Source organism: Ranitomeya imitator, chromosome 1 (genome assembly GCF_032444005.1).
Source record: "Ranitomeya imitator isolate aRanImi1 chromosome 1, aRanImi1.pri, whole genome shotgun sequence".
NCBI lineage: Eukaryota > Metazoa > Chordata > Amphibia > Anura > Dendrobatidae > Ranitomeya > Ranitomeya imitator.
In genome coordinates this window covers 1,219,066,706-1,219,085,466 of record NC_091282.1, presented here as the reverse complement: position 1 = coordinate 1,219,085,466, position 18,761 = coordinate 1,219,066,706, and positions in this window count along the sequence as shown.

Here is an 18,761-nt window from a genome sequence, read left to right as displayed (position 1 = left end):
TATATACTTATACATGGTTATTAGATCGCCCCTCAGTCGTCTTTTTTCTAGACTAAATAATCCTAATTTCGCTAATCTATCTGGGTATTGTAGTTCTCCCATCCCCTTTATTAATTTTGTTGCCCTCCTTTGTACTCTCTCTAGTTCCATTATATCCTTCCTGAGCACCGGTGCCCAAAACTGGACACAGTACTCCATGTGCGGTCTAACTAGGGATTTGTACAGAGGCAGTATAATGCTCTCATCATGTGTATCCAGACCTCTTTTAATGCACCCCATGATCCTGTTTGCCTTGGCAGCTGCTGCCTGGCACTGGCTGCTCCAGGTAAGTTTATCATTAACTAGGATCCCCAAGTCCTTCTCCCTGTCAGATTTACCCAGTGGTTTCCCGTTCAGTGTGTAATGGTGATATTGATTCCCTCTTCCCATGTGTATAACCTTACATTTATCATTGTTAAACCTCATCTGCCACCTTTCAGCCCAAGTTTCCAACTTATCCAGATCCATCTGTAGCAGAATACTATCTTCTCTTGTATTAACTGCTTTACATAGTTTTGTATCATCTGCAAATATCGATATTTTACTGTGTAAACCTTCTACCAGATCATTAATGAATATGTTGAAGAGAACAGGTCCCAATACTGACCCCTGCGGTACCCCACTGGTCACAGCGACCCAGTTAGAGACTATACCATTTATAACCACCCTCTGCTTTCTATCACTAAGCCAGTTACTAACCCATTTACACACAATTTCCCCCAGACCAAGCATTCTCATTTTGTGTACCAACCTCTTGTGCGGCACGGTATCAAACGCTTTGGAAAAATCGAGATATACCACGTCCAATGACTCACCGTGGTCCAGTCTATAGCTTACCTCTTCATAAAAACTGATTAGATTGGTTTGACAGGAGCGATTTCTCATAAACCCATGCTGATATGGAGTTAAACAGTTATTCTCATGGAGATAATCCAGAATAACATCCCTCAGAAACCCTTCAAATATTTTACCAACAATAGAGGTTAGACTTACTGGCCTATAATTTCCAGGTTCACTTTTAGAGCCCTTTTTGAATATTGGCACCACATTTGCTATGCGCCAGTCCTGCGGAACAGACCCTGTCGCTATAGAGTCACTAAAAATAAGAAATAATGGTTTATCTATTACATTACTTAGTTCTCTTAGTACTCGTGGGTGTATGCCATCCGGACCCGGAGATTTATCTATTTTAATCTTATTTAGCCGGTTTCGCACCTCTTCTTGGGTTAGATTGGTGACCCTTAATATAGGGTTTTCATTGTTTCTTGGGATTTCACCTAGCAATTCATTTTCCACCGTGAATACCGTGGAGAAGAAGGTGTTTAATATGTTAGCTTTTTCCTCGTCATCTACAACCATTCTTTCCTCACTATTTTTTAAGGGGCCTACATTTTCAGTTTTTATTCTTTTACTATTGATATAGTTGAAGAACAGTTTGGGATTAGTTTTACTCTCCTTAGCAATGTGCTTCTCTGTTTCCTTTTTGGCAGCTTTAATTAGTTTTTTAGATAAAGTATTTTTCTCCCTATAGTTTTTTAGAGCTTCAATGGTGCCATCCTGCTTTAGTAGTGCAAATGCTTTCTTTTTACTGTTAATTGCCTGTCTTACTTCTTTGTTTAGCCACATTGGGTTTTTCCTATTTCTAGTCCTTTTATTCCCACAAGGTATAAACCGCTTACACTGCCTATTTAGGATGTTCTTAAACATTTCCCATTCATTATCTGTATTCTCATTTCTGAGGATATTGTCCCAGTCTACCAGATTAAGGGCATCTCTAAGCTGTTCAAACTTTGCCTTCCTAAAGTTCAGTGTTTTTGTGACTCCCTGACAAGTCCCCCTAGTGAAAGACAGGTGAAACTGCACAATATTGTGGTCGCTATTTCCTAAATGCCCAACCACCTGCAGATTTGTTATTCTGTCAGGTCTATTAGATAGTATTAGGTCTAAAAGTGCTGCTCCTCTGGTTGGATTCTGCACCAATTGTGAAAGATTATTTTTCTTGGTTATTAGCAGAAACCTGTTGCCTTTATGGGTTTCACAGGTTTCTGTTTCCCAGTTAATATCCGGGTAGTTAAAGTCCCCCATAACCAGGACCTCATTATGGGTTGCAGCTTCATCTATCTGCTTTAGAAGTAGACTTTCCATGCTTTCTGTTATATTTGGGGGTTTGTAACAGACCCCAATGAGAATTTTGTTACCATTTTTCCCTCCATGAATTTCAACCCATATGGACTCGACATCCTCATTCCCTTCGCTAATATCCTCCCTTAAAGTGGACTTTAGACAAGACTTTACATAGAGACAAACCCCTCCTCCTCTCCGATTTTTACGATCCTTTCTAAACAGACTGTAACCCTGTAAGTTAACTGCCCAGTCATAGCTTTCATCTAACCATGTCTCGGTTATTCCCACTATGTCAAAGTTACCTGTAGATATTTCTGCTTCTAGTTCTTCCATCTTGTTTGTCAGGCTTCTGGCGTTTGCGAGCATGCAGTTTAGAGGATTTTGTTTTGTTCCAATCTCCTCGCTGTGGATTGTTTTAGAAATGTTCTTACCTCCCTTCTGAGTATGTTTTCCTGGGTCGTCTTTGTTCGAGTCTAATGTTTTTCTTCCCGTCCCCTCTTCTTCTAGTTTATTATTGCCTCTTTCAATTCAGATTTAAGGCCGGGCATACAACCTGCCACAAAAATGATTTACAATGAGAGTCCCAGAACTTTAAATACTACCATAAGATGCCCATAGAACTTCTCGGCAGTCCAGGATATATTGGTGCCTTGGGGTTACGGGGCATAGGGCTTACAGTCGGGAGAAGAAGCTTAATTTCCTGGGGAGGGACCATATTATCTAGCAGGGACACCCCCTCTCCCAAATTTTTGATTGTTTGCTTTCCCGACACATTAGTTACTTTCTCAGTTCCTTCTTGCACCACAAAGCATCCAGTTTTTTGTCATAGTAATAGACAACTTTCCTTTTTCAACGTATCAAAAAAAATCAGAATTCACTTCCTCTGTTAATCCTTAATTTACTATTTATCAACCACACAACTTGAAGCAGGTGAATCTTTTACCAATCTTTCAATTACACTGATAACCAAACAATCTTACAAGTTTCCTTCTAAAACTAGGCACCATATTTTACCTTAAACTTACAATATTTCTTTCTACTTCAATACAATATTGTACTATTGCTTTAAACAAAACACAGATCTCCCAGCACATACTACACAAGGATAGAAAATTCAGAGAGAACGCAGCTACGTGCCCCCTCCATACCAGAGACACAGAACAGATAAGAAGATCACAGCATTCCTCAGCACAGAAAGAAAAAAACAATAGCGCAGCTGTTTGACTACCCTTCCCATCGGGTATCTTAGAAATTTACACAGAAACAGAATACAGCAGTTCTCAGACTTAATTAATTTCTACAAAACCTTCATCACATAATTCATATGAAAAACCAGACCACCTTAGAAAAACCCATGATTGAGAACATTTTCCCCATCTTTGGGCTAACAATATCAGATTCATCACACAAATTCAAAGTCTTCTCTTACTTCCATGGAAACTGATTCTCCTTTAGAGCTAAATATCCTTACTTTAGTCGTGCATAGTACTAGAGCGGCCGGATAGTCTATTCCACTGGGTCTACCTGTCCCCCGCTGGGACAACCCAAAAACGCGGTACTCAGTGAAAGGAGGAGGGCGGCTTATACTAACCCTCCGGATACCTCTGGATATATTTACTGTATATCAATATATACCTGAGTTACGTATCCTACCCAATCTTCGATCACCTCACCGCGCCTGATTCTAACAATGATCAGGAATTCAGGATATTTTGACTAAAAAGAGAATTACATCACTGGTCAATCCGGGGTGTCAGTCCCTTATGAGGTACGGTGTTGTGAATTCAGCTTTTGGGCTCCCTCCGGTGGTTGTAGAGGGTAATGCAGTTGTGCCTGGACTGCAGGAGTGGACAGGTGTATCTACTAATTGCAAAACTAACTGGGGTATATAGCTTTAGTCAGTGCCAGTTGCCCATTGTTCTGGAAGGATTCACTTCCCTGCTGGTCTCTCAAGTTTGCTGTGCTTTTCTACAAAGAAAAGTCCTGCTTGGTTTTTGCTGTCCACCTGCAGTGGACTTTATAGTTCTGTGCATTTTCATGTTTTTGTTTTGTCCAGCTTAGTCTGTGAAGGATTTTTTGCAGCCTAGATATTTCTCTGGAGATGCAGATATACCCCCCATGTCTTTAGTCAGATGTGGTTATCCGTATTTTCTGCGGTGGATATTTTCTAGTGTTTTTGTACTGACCGCATAGTACTCTGTTCTATTCTTTCTTTTTAGCCAGTATGGCCTCCTATGCTAAAATCTGATTTCATATCTGCGTATGTTATTTCCCTCTCCTCTCACAGTCAATATTTGTGGGGGGCTATCTATCCTTTGGGGTTTTTCTCTGAGGCAAGATAGGTTTCCTGTTTCTGTCTTTAGGGGTAGTTAGATCTTAGGCTGTGCCGAGGGGTCTAGGGAGTGTTAGGTACCCCCCACGGCTACTTCTAGTTGCGCTGCTAGGTTCAGGGTTTGCGGTCAGTACAGGGACCACCTTCTCCAGAGTCCGTCTCATGCTGCTCCTAGGCCACCAGATCATAACAGTACAACTGGCCAACAATGAGTTAATTGCATCTCAGAAGAAGGGCGGGAAGCTTTTGAGCCATTTTTTTTTCCTTAGTCTGTTTGGTATTTTCCTCCCTCTTTACCTCTGGGGTTGTTGTATGATGAGCCTAATTCTGTGGATCAGGCTGAAAAAATCTTGTTAGCCCTGTGTCAAGGTCAAGAAGCGGCAGAATTGTATTGCCAGAAATTTAGAAAATGGTCTGTACTGACTAAATGGAATGAGGATGCCTTGGCGGCAATTTTCAGAAAGGGTCTTTCTGAATCCGTTAAAGATGTTATGGTGGGGTTCCCCACGCCTGCTGGTCTGAGTGATTCTATGTCTCTGGCCATTCAGATTGATCGGCGCTTGTGCGAGCGCAGAGTTGTGCACACTGTGGCGTTGCCCTCTGAGCGGAGCCCTGAGCCTATGCAGTGTGATAGGATTTAGAGCTGAACGTCAAACATTCAGGCGTCAGAATAGGTTGTGTTTTTACTGCGGCGATTCTGCTCATGTTATTTCTGATTGCCCTAAGCGTACTAGGAGAATCGCTAGTTCTGTTGCCATCAGTACTATACAACCTAAATTTCTGTTATCCGTGACCTTGATCTGCTCATTATCATCATTTTCTGTCATGGCATTTGTGGATTCAGGCGCCGCTCTGAACTTAATGGACTTAGAATTTGCCAGACGTTGTGGTTTTCTCATGCAGCCTTTGCAGAACCCTATTCCTTTGAGGGGCATTGATGCTACACCGTTGGCTAAAAATAAACCTCAGTTTTGGACACAGCTGACCATGCGCATGGCACCAGCCCATCAGGAAGATTGTCGTTTTCTGGTGTTGCATAATTTGCATGATGATATTGTGCTGGGTTTTCCATGGTTGCAGCTACATAATCCGGTGTTAGATTGGAAATCCATGTCTGTGACTAGTTGGGGTTGTCAGGGGGTTCATGATCAGGTTCCTTTGATGTCAATTTCCTCTTCCCCCTCTTCTGAAGTTCCTGAGTTTTTGTCTGACTTCCAGGATGTATTCGATGAGCCCAAATCCAGTTCCCTTTCACCGCATAGGGACTGTGATTGTGCTATTCACTTGATTCCAGGTTGTAAGTTCCCTAAGGGCCGACTTTTCAACCTGTCTGTGCCTGAACATACCGCCATGCGGAGCTATATTAAGGAGTCTTTGGAGAAGGGGCATATTCGGCCATCTTCTTCACCGTTGGGAGCGGGGTTCTTTTTTGTTGCCAAGAAGGATGGCTCCTTGAGACCCTGTATTGATTATCGCCTCTTGAATAAGATCACGGTTAAATTTCAATACCCCTTGCATTTGCTTACTGATTTGTTTGCTAGGATTAAGGGGTCTAGCTGGTTTACTAAGATTGACCTTCGAGGGGCATATAATCTTATTCGTATCAAGCAGGGTGACGAATAGAAAACTGCATTTAATACGCCCGAAGGCCATTTTGAATATCTTGTGATGCCATTCGGACTCTCTAATGCCCCATCTGTGTTCCAATCCTTCATGCATGATATCTTTCGGAGTTATCTTGATAAATTCATGGTTATATATTTGGATGATATTTTGATTTTTTCCAATGATTGGGAGTCTCATGTGAAACAGGTCAGGATGGTATTTCAGATCCTCCGTAATAATGCTTTATTTGTGAAGGGGTCAAAGTGCCTCTTTGGAGTGCAGAAGGTTTCTTTTTTGGGTTTCATTTTTTCTCCCTCATCTATAGAAATGGATCCGGTTAAGGTTCAGGCCATTCATGATTGGATTCGGCCCACATCTGTGAAGAGCCTTCAGAAATTCTTGGGCTTTGCTAATTTTTAACGTCGTTTCATTGCCAACTTCTCCAGTGTGGTTAAACCTCTAACCGATTTGACCAAGAAAGGCGCTGATGTGACGAATTGGTCCTCCGCAGCTGTTTCTGCCTTTCAGGAGCTTAAACGCCGATTTACTTCTGCCCCTGTGTTGCATCAGCCAGATGTTTCTCTTCCATTTCAGGTTGAGGTTGACGCGTCTGAGATTGGGGTAGGGGCCGTTTTGTCTCAGAGGAATTCTGATGGTTCCTTGATGAAACCGTGTGCCTTCTTTTCTCAGAAGTTTTCACCTGCGGAACGCAATTATGATGTCGGCAATCGGGAGTTGTTGGCTATGAAGTGGGCATTTGAGGAGTGGTGACATTGGCTTAAGGGGACCAAGCACCGTATTGTGGTCCTGACCGATCATAAGAATCTGATTTACCTTGAGTCTGCCAAACGGCTGAATCCTAGACAGGCTCGATGGTCCCTGTTTTTCTCCCGTTTTGATTTAGTGGTCTCGTACATTCCTGGTACTAAGAATGTTAAGGCGGATGTTCTCTCTAGGAGTTTTTTTCCTGATTCCCCTGGGGTTCTTGAGCCGGTTGGCATTTTGAAGGAAGGGGTGATTCTTTCTGCCATCTCCCCTGATTTGCGACGGGTTCTTCAGGAATTTCAGGCTGATAAGCCTGACCGCTGTCCTGTGGGGAAACTGTTTGTTCCTGATAGATGGACTAGTAAAGTGATTTCTGAGGTTCATTGTTCTGTGTTGGCTGGCCATCCTGGGATTTTTGGTACCAGAGATTTGGTTAGTAGGTCCTTTTGGTGGCCTTCTTTGTCACGGGATGTGTGTTCTTTTGTGCAGTCCTGTGGGATTTGTGCGCGGGCTAAGCCTTGCTGTTCCTGCACTAGTGGGTTGCTTTTGCCATTGCCGGTCCCTGAGAGACCTTGGACGCATATTTCTATGGTTTTTATTTCCGATCTTCCAGTTTCCCAAAGAATGTCAGTTATCTGGGTTGTCTGTGACCGATTTTCTAAGATGGTTCATTTGGTACCTTTGCCTAAATTGCCTTCTTCTTCTGATTTGGTTCCGTTCTTTTTTCAGCATGTGGTGCGTTTACATGGTATTCCGAAGAATATTGTGTCCGACAGAGGTTCTCAGTTTGTTTCCAGGTTTTGGCGGGCCTTTTGTGCCAAGCTGGGCATTGATTTGTCTTTTTCCTCTGCATTTTATCCTCAGACAAATGGCCAGACTGAGCGAACTAATCAGACCTTGGAGACCTATTTGAGATGCTTTGTGTCTGCTGATCAGGATGATTGGGTGGCTTTTTTGCCATTGGCCGAGTTTGCCCTTAATAATCGGGCTAGTTCGGCTACTTTGGTTTCGCCTTTTTTTTGTAATTTTGGTTTTCATCCTCGTTTTTCTTCTGGGCAGGTTGAGCCTTCTGACCTTCCTGGTGTGGATTCTGTGGTCAACAGGTTGCAGCAGATTTGGGCTTATGTGGTGGACAATTTGGTGCTGTCTCAGGAGGAGGCTCAGCGTTTTGCTAACCGTCGTCGGTGTGTTGGTTCCCGGCTTCGGGTTGGTGATCTGGTTTGGTTATCTTCCCGTCATGTTCCTATGAAGGTTTCTTCCCCTAAGTTTAAGCCTCGATTTATTGGTCCTTATAGGATTTCTGAGATTGTTAATCCGGTGTCCTTTCGCCTGGCGCTTCCGGCCTCTTTTGCTATTCATAATGTCTTCCATAGATCTTTGTTGCGGAAATATGTGGAGCCCGTTGTTCCCTCTGTTGATCCTCCGGCCCCTGTATTGGTCGATGGGGAGTTGGAATATGTTATTGAGAAGATTTTGGATTCCCGTTTTTCGAGGCGGAAGCTTCAGTACCTTGTCAAGTGGAAGGGTTATGGCCAGGAGGATAATTCTTGGGTTTCTGCCTGTGATGTCCATGCCGTTGATTTGGTTCGTGCCTTTCATCGGGCTCATCCTGATCGGCCTGGGGGCTCTGGTGAGGGTTCGGTGACCCCTCCTCAAGGGGGGGCTACTGTTGTGAATTCAGCTTTTGGGCTCCCTCCGGTGGTTGTAGAGGGTAATGCAGTTGTGCCTGGACTGCAGGAGTGGACAGGTGTATCTACTAATTGCAAAACTGACTGGGGTATATAGCTTTGCAGGATCCTTTAGTCAGTGCCAGTTGTCCATTGTTCTGGAAGGATTCACTTCCCTGCTGGTCTCTCCAGTTTGCTGTGCTTTTCTACAAAGATAAGTCCTGCTTTGTTTTTGCTGTCCACCTGCAGTGGACTTTATAGTTCTGTGCATTTTCATGTTTTTGTTTTGTCCAGCTTAGTCTGTGAAGGATTTTTTGCAGCCTAGATATTTCTCTGGAGATGCAGATATACCCCCATGTCTTTAGTCAGATGTGGTTATCCATATTTTCTGCGGTGGATATTTTCTAGTGTTTTTGTACTGACCGCATAGTACTCTGTTCTATTCTTTCTTTTTAGCTAGTATGGCCTCCTATGCTAAAATCTGATTTCATATCTGCGTATGTTATTTCCCTCTCCTCTCACAGTCAATATTTGTGGGGGGCTATCTATCCTTTGGGGTTTTTCTCTGAGGCAAGATAGGTTTCCTGTTTCTGTCTTTAGGGGTAGTTAGATCTTAGGCTGTGCCGAGGGGTCTAGGGAGTGTTAGGTACCCCCCACGGCTACTTCTAGTTGCGCTGCTAGGTTCAGGGTTTGCGGTCAGTACAGGGACCACCTTTTCCAGAGTCCGTCTCATGCTGCTCCTAGGCCACCAGATCATAACAGTACTGTTCGAGCACTGGGCTCCCAACGGAACTACACCTCTATATGATTCCACCCAAAAATCACCCCACCATCGGGGACAAACCTCAGATCCTCTTTGCAGCACAAACACAGGAAAACCACACCAAACGGTCAGTCTGGACAGTATAACTGCCAACTTACCGTGGTTGTTGTGGGGGATGATCAGTCCCAATTTTCCAGTGCCTGTGTCCGGTCCGAGGGTCCTTTGTGTTGTTGTCCTCCGGGGGGCAGAGGCGTTCCTGTTTGGGGCCCCACATTGGGCGCCAACTGTTGAGGGAGGATCTAAATTGATCCTTCACGGTTGACTCAGTGATTTCCAAATTAATCTACAGGGCGTTGCCAGCAACTGAAAATGACCAGACGGAGACGTTTGCCTCTCTATGGGGGATCTGTTGTGGATTCTGTTTTTGGGCTCCCTCTGGTGGTTACAGATGGTACTGGGTGACTTGTGTTCTCTGCTGTCTCTGGTGTCCACCTGTTCTATCAGGATATGGGAGTTTCCTATTTAACCTGGCCTTCTTGTCATTTCCTCGCCGGCGATCAATGTAATCAGTGTGTCTTGTTACCTCTGCTTCCCGCTTCTGTTATCTTCAGGACAAGCTAAGTTTTGATTTTTCTGTTTCACGTTTTGCTTAATTTTAGTCTTAGTCCAGCTTGCAGATATGTGATTCCTTTTTGCTGGTTGCTCTAGTGGGCTGATATTACTCCTCATGTTCCATGAGTTGGCACATGAGTTCAAGTAATTTCAGGATGGTTTTTTGTAGGGTTTTTCGCTGACCGCGCAGTTCACTTTTGTATCCTCTGCTATCTAGCTTTAGCGGGCCTCATTTTGCTGAATCTGTTTTCATAACTACGTATGTGCTTTCCTCTCATTTCACCGTCATCACATGTGGGGGGCTGCTATTTCTGTGGGGTGTTTCTCTGGAGGCAAGAGAGGTCTGTGTTTCTTCTAATAGGGGAAGTTAATCCTTCGGCTGGCGCGAGACGTCTAGGAATCATCGTAGGCACGTTCCCCGGCTACTGCTAGTTGTGTGTTTAGGTTCAGGATCGCGGTCAGCTCAGTTTCCATCACCCTAGAGCTCGTCTTGTTTTTTGCGCTTGTTCTTTTGTGGTCCCCTGCCATTGGGATCATGACAGTATCGCCGGCCCAAAATGTGGTAATCGTATTGGCTGAAGTAGGAGGAAAAGTAGTCTGAGGAAGTTTTTTTTTTTTTTCCCTCAGTGTTTGCTGCCTAGCCTTAATTGCAGCCTGGCTGCTTCTTACCTCCTCTTAATCCTTGAATGGCTCTGACCTCAGCTGTTTATCATGGACGTCCAGAGTTTGGCTTCCAGCCTGAATAATCTTGCTGCTAAGGTTCAAAATATACAAGATTTTGTTGTACATGCTCCTATGTTTGAACCTAGAATTCCTATCCCAGAGTTTTTTTCTGGAGATAGATCTAGTTTTCTGAATTTTAGGAACAATTGCAAGTTGTTTCTTTCTTTGAAATCTCGTTCCTCTGGAGACCCTGCTCAGCAGGTCAAGATCGTTATATCTTTCCTGCGGGGTGACCCTCAGAATTGGGCATTTGCATTGGCACCAAGGGATCCTGCGTTGCTCAATGTGGATGCGTTTTTTCTAGCATTGGGTTTGCTCTATGAGGAACCTAACCTAGAGATTCAGGCTGAAAAAGCTTTATTGGCTCTCTCTCAGGGGCAAGATGAAGCAGAAATATATTGTCAGAAATTTCGGAAATGGTCGGTGCTTACTCAGTGGAATGAGTGCGCCCTGGCTGCAAAATTCAGAGATGGCCTTTCTGAGGCCATTAAAGATGTTATGGTGGGGTTCCCTGCGCCTACAGGTCTGAATGAGTCTATGACTATGGCTATTCAGATTGATCGGCGTTTACGGGAGCGCAAACCTGTGCACCATTTGGTGGTGTCTTCTGAACAGGCACCTGAGACAATGCAATGTGATAGAATTCAGTCCAGAAGTGAACGGCAAAACTATAGGCTGAAAAATGGGTTGTGTTTTTATTGTGGTGATTCAGCTCATGTTATATCAGCATGCTCTAAACGCACAAAAAAGGTTGATAAGTCTGTAGCCATTAGTACTTTACAGTCTAAGTTCATTCTGTCTGTGACTCTGATTTGTTCATTATCAGCCATTTCCGTCGATGCCTATGTGGATTCAGGCGCTGCCCTGATTCTTATGGATTGGTCATTTGCCAACCGCTGTGGGTTTAGTCTGGAGCCTCTGAAAGTCCCTATTCCTTTGAAAGGAATTGACTCTACACCTTTGGCTATGAATAAACCTCAGTACTGGACACAAGTGACCATGCGTATGACTCCCGTTCATCAGGAGGTGATTCGCTTCCTGGTACTGTACAATTTACATGATGTCTTAGTGCTTGGTCTGCCATGGTTACAAACTCATAACCCAGTCTTGGACTGGAAAACAATGTCTGTGTTAAGCTGGGGATGTCAGGGGGTTCATGATGATGCACCTCCGATTTCTATCGCTTCATCTACTCCTTCTGAGGTTCTTGTATTTTTGTCTGATTATCGGGATGTTTTTGAGGAGCCTAAGCTCAATTCGCTTCCTCCTCACAGGGATTGCGATTGTGCTATAGATTTGATTCCTGGCAGTAAATTTCCTAAAGGTCGTTTGTTCAATCTGTCAGTGCCAGAGCATACTGCTATGCGGGATTATGTTAAGGAGTCCTTGGAAAAGGGACATATCCGTCCATCTTCGTCCCCTTTGGGAGCAAGTTTTTTTTTCGTGGCCAAAAAAGATGGTTCCTTGAGGCCTTGTATAGATTACCGTCTTTTGAAAAAGATTACAGTCAAATATCAGTATCTTTTGCCATTGTTGACTGATTTGTTCGCTCGCATTAAGGGGGCTAAATGGTTCACTAAGATTGATCTTCGGGGTGCGTATAATCTTGTGCGGATAAAGCAGGGTGATGAGTGGAAAACCGCATTTAATACGCCTGAGGGCCATTTTGAGTATTTGGTGATGCCTTTTGGACTTTCTAATGCTCCTTCTGTCTTCCAGTCCTTTATGCACGATATTTTCCGTGAATATCTGGATAAATTTATGATTGTGTATTTGGATGATGTTTTGGTTTTTTCTGATGACTGGGAGTCCCATGTTCAGCAGGTCAGGAAGGTGTTTCAGGTCCTGCGGGCCAATTCTTTGTTTGTAAAAGGTTCAAAGTGTCTCTTTGGAGTCCAGAAGATTTCTTTTTTGGGGTATATTTTTTCCCCTTCTACTATTGAGATGGATCCCGTCAAGGTTCAGGCTATTTGTGACTGGACGCAGCCTACATCTCTTAAGAGTCTACAGAAGTTCTTGGGCTTTGCTAATTTTTATCGTCGTTTTATAACTAATTTTTCTAGTGCTGTTAAGCCTTTGACGGATTTGACTAAGAAGGGTGCTGATGTTGCTGATTGGTCTCCTGCGGCTGTGGAGGCCTTTCAGGAACTTAAGCGCCGGTTTTCTTCTGCTCCTGTGTTGCGTCAGCCAGATGTTTCGCTTCCTTTTCAGGTTGAGGTTGATGCTTCCGAGATTGGAGCGGGGGCGGTTTTGTCACAGAGAAGCTCCGATGGCTCAGTGATGAAGCCATGTGCGTTCTTTTCTAGAAAGTTTTCGCCCACTGAGCGGAATTAGGATGTTGGTAATCGGGAGCTTTTGGCCATGAAGTGGGCATTTGAGGAGTGGCGTCATTGGCTTGAGGGTGCTAGACATCATGTGGTGGTCTTGACTGATCACAAAAATCTGATTTACCTTGAGTCTGCCAAGCGTCTGAATCCTAGACAGGCTCGTTGGTCACTGTTTTTCTCCCGTTTCGATTTTGTGGTTTCATACCTGCCAGGATCAAAGAATGTGAAGGCGGATGCTCTTTCTAGGAGTTTTGTGCCTGACTCCCCTGGAAATTCTGAGCCCACTGGTATCCTTAGGGATGGGGTGATTTTGTCGGCTGTCTCCCCAGACTTGCGACGTGCTTTGCAGGAGTTTCAGGTGGATAAACCTGATCGTTGTCCGCCTGAAAGACTGTTTGTTCCGGATAATTGGACCAGTAGAGTCATCTCCGAGGTCCATTCTTCTGCGTTGGCAGGTCATCCTGGAATATTTGGTACTAGAGACTTGGTGGCCAGGTCTTTTTGGTGGCCTTCCTTGTCGAGGGATGTGCGTTCTTTTGTGCAGTCTTGTGAAGTTTGCGCTCGGGCTAAGCCTTGCTGTTCTCGGGCCAGTGGATTGTTGTCACCTTTGCCTATCCCGAAGAGGCCTTGGACGCACATTTCCATGGACTTTATTTCGGATCTCCCTGTCTCTCAAAAGATGTCCGTCATCTGGGTTGTGTGTGACCGCTTTTCTAAGATGGTTCATCTGGTACCCTTGCCTAAGTTACCTTCCTCCTCTGAGTTGGTCCCTCTGTTTTTTCAGAACGTGGTTCGTTTGCATGGGATTCCGGAGAACATAGTTTCTGATAGGGGATCCCAGTTTGTGTCTAGATTTTGGCGGACGTTCTATGCTAAGATGGGCATTGATTTGTCCTTTTCGTCTGCATTCCATCCTCAGACGAATGGCCAGACGGAACGAACTAATCAGACCTTAGAAACTTATTTAAGGTGTTTTGTTTCTGCTGATCAAGATGACTGGGTTACCTTTTTGCCGCTTGCCGAGTTTGCCCTTAATAATCGGGCTAGTTCTGCTACCTTGGTTTCTCCTTTCTTTTGTAATTCGAGGTTTCATCCTCGTTTTTCCTCTGGTCAGGTGGAGCGTTCTGATTGTCCTGGAGTGGACATGGTGGTGGATAGGTTGCATCAGATTTGGAGTCATGTGGTGGACAATTTGAAGTTGTCCCAGGAGAGGGCTCAGCAGTTTGCTAATCGCCGTCGCCGCGTGGGTCCTCGACTTCGTGTTGGGGACTTGGTGTGGTTGTCTTCTCGTTTTGTTCCTATGAAGGTCTCTTCTCCTAAGTTCAAGCCTCGGTTCATCGGTCCCTATAGGATCTTGGAAATTCTTAACCCTGTGTCGTTTCGTTTGGATCTCCCGGCATCGTTTGCTATTCATAATGTGTTCCATCGGTCGTTTTTGCGGAAGTATGAGGTACCTGTTGTTCCTTCGCTTGAGCCTCCTGCTGCGGTGCTGGTGGAGGGAGAATTGGAGTATGTTGTGGAGAAGATCTTGGATTCTCGTGTTTCCAGACGGAAACTCCAATATTTGGTCAAGTGGAAGGGTTATGGTCAGGAGGATAATTCTTGGGTGGTTGCCTCTGATGTTCATGCTGCTGATTTGGTCCGTGCATTTCATAGGGCTCATCCTGGTCGCCCTGGTGGTTCTCGTGAGGGTTCGGTGACCCCTCCTCAAGGGGGGGGGTACTGTTGTGGATTCTGTTTTTGGGCTCCCTCTGGTGGTTACAGATGGTACTGGGTGACTTGTGTTCTCTGCTGTCTCTGGTGTCCACCTGTTCTATCAGGATATTGGAGTTTCCTATTTAACCTGGCCTTCTTGTCATTTCCTCGCCGGCGATTAATGTAATCAGTGTGTCTTGTTACCTCTGCTTCCCGCTTCTGTTATCTTCAGGACAAGCTAAGTTTTGATTTTTCTGTTTCACGTTTTGCTTAATTTTAGTCTTAGTCCAGCTTGCAGATATGTGATTCCTTTTTGCTGGTTGCTCTAGTGTGCTGATATTACTCCTCATGTTCCATGAGTTGGCACATGAGTTCAAGTAATTTCAGGATGGTTTTTTGTAGGGTTTCACTTTTGTATCCTCTGCTATCTAGCTTTAGCGGGCCTCATTTTGCTGAATCTGTTTTCATAACTACGTATGTGCTTTCCTCTCATTTCACCGTCATTACATGTGGGGGGCTGCTATTTCTGTGGGGTGTTTCTCTGGAGGCAAGAGAGGTCTGTGTTTCTTCTAATAGGGGAAGTTAATCCTTCGGCTGGCGCGAGACGTCTAGGAATCATCGTAGGCACGTTCCCCGGCTACTGCTAGTTGTGTGTTTAGGTTCAGGATCGCGGTCAGCTCAGTTTCCATCACCCTAGAGCTCGTCTTGTTTTTTGCGCTTGTTCTTTTGTGGTCCCCTGCCATTGGGATCATGACAGGGATCGAGCAGATCTCTGGCCCCCGTTTATTGTGTATGACTTTTCATAGTCATAGAAATTATACTTCAACCAATCAGCATGAGAACACGCTCACAGTTCTTAACCCATAAGAATACAGGAAAAACTTATCCCATGAAGATACAGAAAAAACAGAAACTACAGATATGGTCATGTCTTCTTAACATAAAAAAACATACTAACAGATGCCTCAGACTTGTATAGCGATACACCCCCGAGTCTCTTATCTGGCTCGAGTTAGAACACTCAAGGTCTTTATACCAATTATAAACCATAACCTAGTTGAATAACAGGCTTGTGAAAAACAAGATAAAGTTACTTCATGGCAGCTGTAACCTTTTACCTAATTAAATAACAGAATTTATCTTTAACCAACAAGAAAATGGAGTCAAAGCACAAAATGGAGAATCTTTCTTAATCTGTTCCTTTACACACACACGCGGCTCTGCTCCATACACCTTGCACACACGCGGCTCTGCTCCGTACACCTTGTACACACGCGGCTCTGCACCTTACACTTTGTACACACGCGGCTCTGCTCCTTACACCTTGTACACACGCGGCTCTGCACCTTACACCTTGCACACACACGGCTCTGCTCCTTACACCCGCAGATCTGCTCCGTACACCTCACACACACAGCTCCGCTTTGTACACTCCATACACACGCTTCTCCGCTCCATCCACCCCGTACACACGCGGCTCAGCTCCATACACCTCATAAACACGCAGCACCACTCCATACACCCCATACATACATGACTCCGCTCACCTCTTTCACCCTCGGCTCAGCTTTGTACACCTTGTACACACCTGACTCTGCTCCGTACACCTTGTACACATTGCTCCACTACACACATACACGGCTCCGCTCTGTACACCTTGTACACACACAGCTCTGTTCCATCCACACTGTAAACCCCTCCTGACCCCACACATAAACGTCCCCTTATTCAGCACGATGACAATCAAGCACAGCAGAGTCCTGCATACACTGAGGCCACTGATCATGTGACCCCTGACTCCTCCTCTCCTGTGACCTCATCACAGGTCCTGTGCGCACAGAACAGGTGTGCGTGTGTGTGTGTGTGTGCACGCGCATGTGTCAGGTGTAAACGGCTCATCAGCACTTTACTAAGTGCTGCGGGCCCAGTCGCAGCTGCGACCCCTGCGACCGCAGTTGTTACGCCCCTGCCTGGACCTCTTACTGGGCAGGTATTGTCCGAATTTTAGCCTCCCTTTGAAGTGAATGAGAGATTCATCAATAGCGATGCTCCTATGGGGTGTGTACTTCTCAGCAAATTTTCTGCTGAAGTGTTCAACCATTGGCCGAATTTTATATAGACGATCAAAGTTTGGATCGTCTCGGGAAGGACACTGTGCATTATCACTATAATGCAAAAATCTTTGGATCCCTTCAAATCGTGTCCTTGTCATGGTCATGCGGAATACCGGTGTACTGTAGAGAATGTCAGTACTCCAGTATTGCCGAAGCTTTGGTTTTCTGATTATGCCCATATGCAACACAATTCCCCAAAATGTCATCATCTCTGCTGCATTTACGGGGGTCCATCTGGCGTGTGATGACGTGGGGTTTTGGGTGAAAATTTGATGGGCATACAGGTTCGTCTGGGCCACCATAAGATTTATTAGTTCCTCACTGAAAAAGAATTTGAAGAAGTCAGCTTCAGTGAGGCCAGTGGTGTCAAACTGGATTCCTGAGCTGTCGATGAAATCCCAAATGACGGGCTGATCATTTTCAGGGGGTGCAATCCATATGGGATCGAGTTGCCTGGCTCCTAGGGCGCCTTGCTGGGAACCTTCCTCACTAAATGAGAAGGAGGAATAGAGGAATGTGGGATCTTCCTCATTGCATGAAACCGTGTCAGAGGCAAGGATGACGTAAGCCTCCTCTGATGAATAGCGTCTTCTTGACGAACGTGCCTTTTTTCCCCCCAAACCCCAGGGATGTGTGTGTAATTGGTGCTTTTACATGTGTAATGTGTGGGCCTTGTGTATAGGGTACTATTGATTATAAAAAATAAAAAAAGAGAAAAAAAGTAGAAAAAACAAGAAAAAAATGAAAAGAAAAACCAGATGTAAAAAAATAAGTTTGTATAAAAAAAAAAAGCAGATGTTCACTACACTAATGCCCTCCTCATAAATTTACCTGATGCAACCAATTCTTTTTTTTACAAAAGAAAAACGAACGACACCAACAATGCGACGCACCCTCCCAATGCACTAGAAAGTACCCGGCAAAAAAAAAAAAAAGAAGCTACCTCCCTACCTAAAAAAATGACTCTGTACAATTTTCTTTTTCTCTAAAAGAAGATCGGTTGTCACTAACGTTTAATAATGTATAGACTGATAAACCTGGTACCACCACAATGTGTTCTTCTTGTACTTTTGCATAAAATAAAATAGAATTATTCATTTCCTATGTGGTGATCACCTTTGTGGCCCGGGCCTTTTCTTCTGATTTTCACCTTCTTTGTGGCCCGGGCCTTTTCTTCTGATTTTCACCTTCTTTGTTGCCCGGGCCTTTTCTTCTGATTTTCACCTTCTTTGTGGCCCGGGCCTTTTCTTCTGATTTGTGGACTGTTGCTGTTTGGGCCCCAGGTTGATCCCCAGTGTTATTGTTCGGTGGTGCCCTCTATCCCTGTTTGTTTCAAGTAATAAAAATGCCTTAAAACCTTCTCTCTCTCATTATTCTGGCATTTGACAAATATTAATAATTATAGAAAGGTTTATTCTGATTTCATGCAGATATTGAGAACAACCTGCAGATGTGTCTTTATATGTAGTGGATGGAAACGTCTGGTTTTCACTGTATACAGTGTGAAGATCTGTGTGGGGGTCCATCATACTGAGTGGAGAGGTGTGGGGGCCATTATGCTGTATGTAGGCTCATTATACTACATGGAGGGCTGTGTGGGGGGGTCACAGTTGGGGGATCATACTGTGTTGGGGGCACCATACTTTTCTGGGACAGTTGCGGGGTGGGGTACAGTAGGGTCATCATACTGCGTGTGAGGAGGGTAGTGGGAGGAACTCACTATGGGGGTATCATAATGTTTGTGGGCACTTTTGTTGACGTCATACTTTACAAATGCAATGAAAGGGAAATCTAGGGCTCCAGTAGGAGGAAAATTAGGAGGCGCACAGTAGAAGACCCATGAGCAAGAAGCAGACAAGCCGCTCTTACCCATAGCTGATGATAAAGCACCTGGTGATATCTCTCCAGCCATCCATAGTGAGCGGTGACGTCCCTGACCTCGGCCCTTACATACAGTATAACTAATGGTCGGAAACTACGTTAACCCCTTAGTGA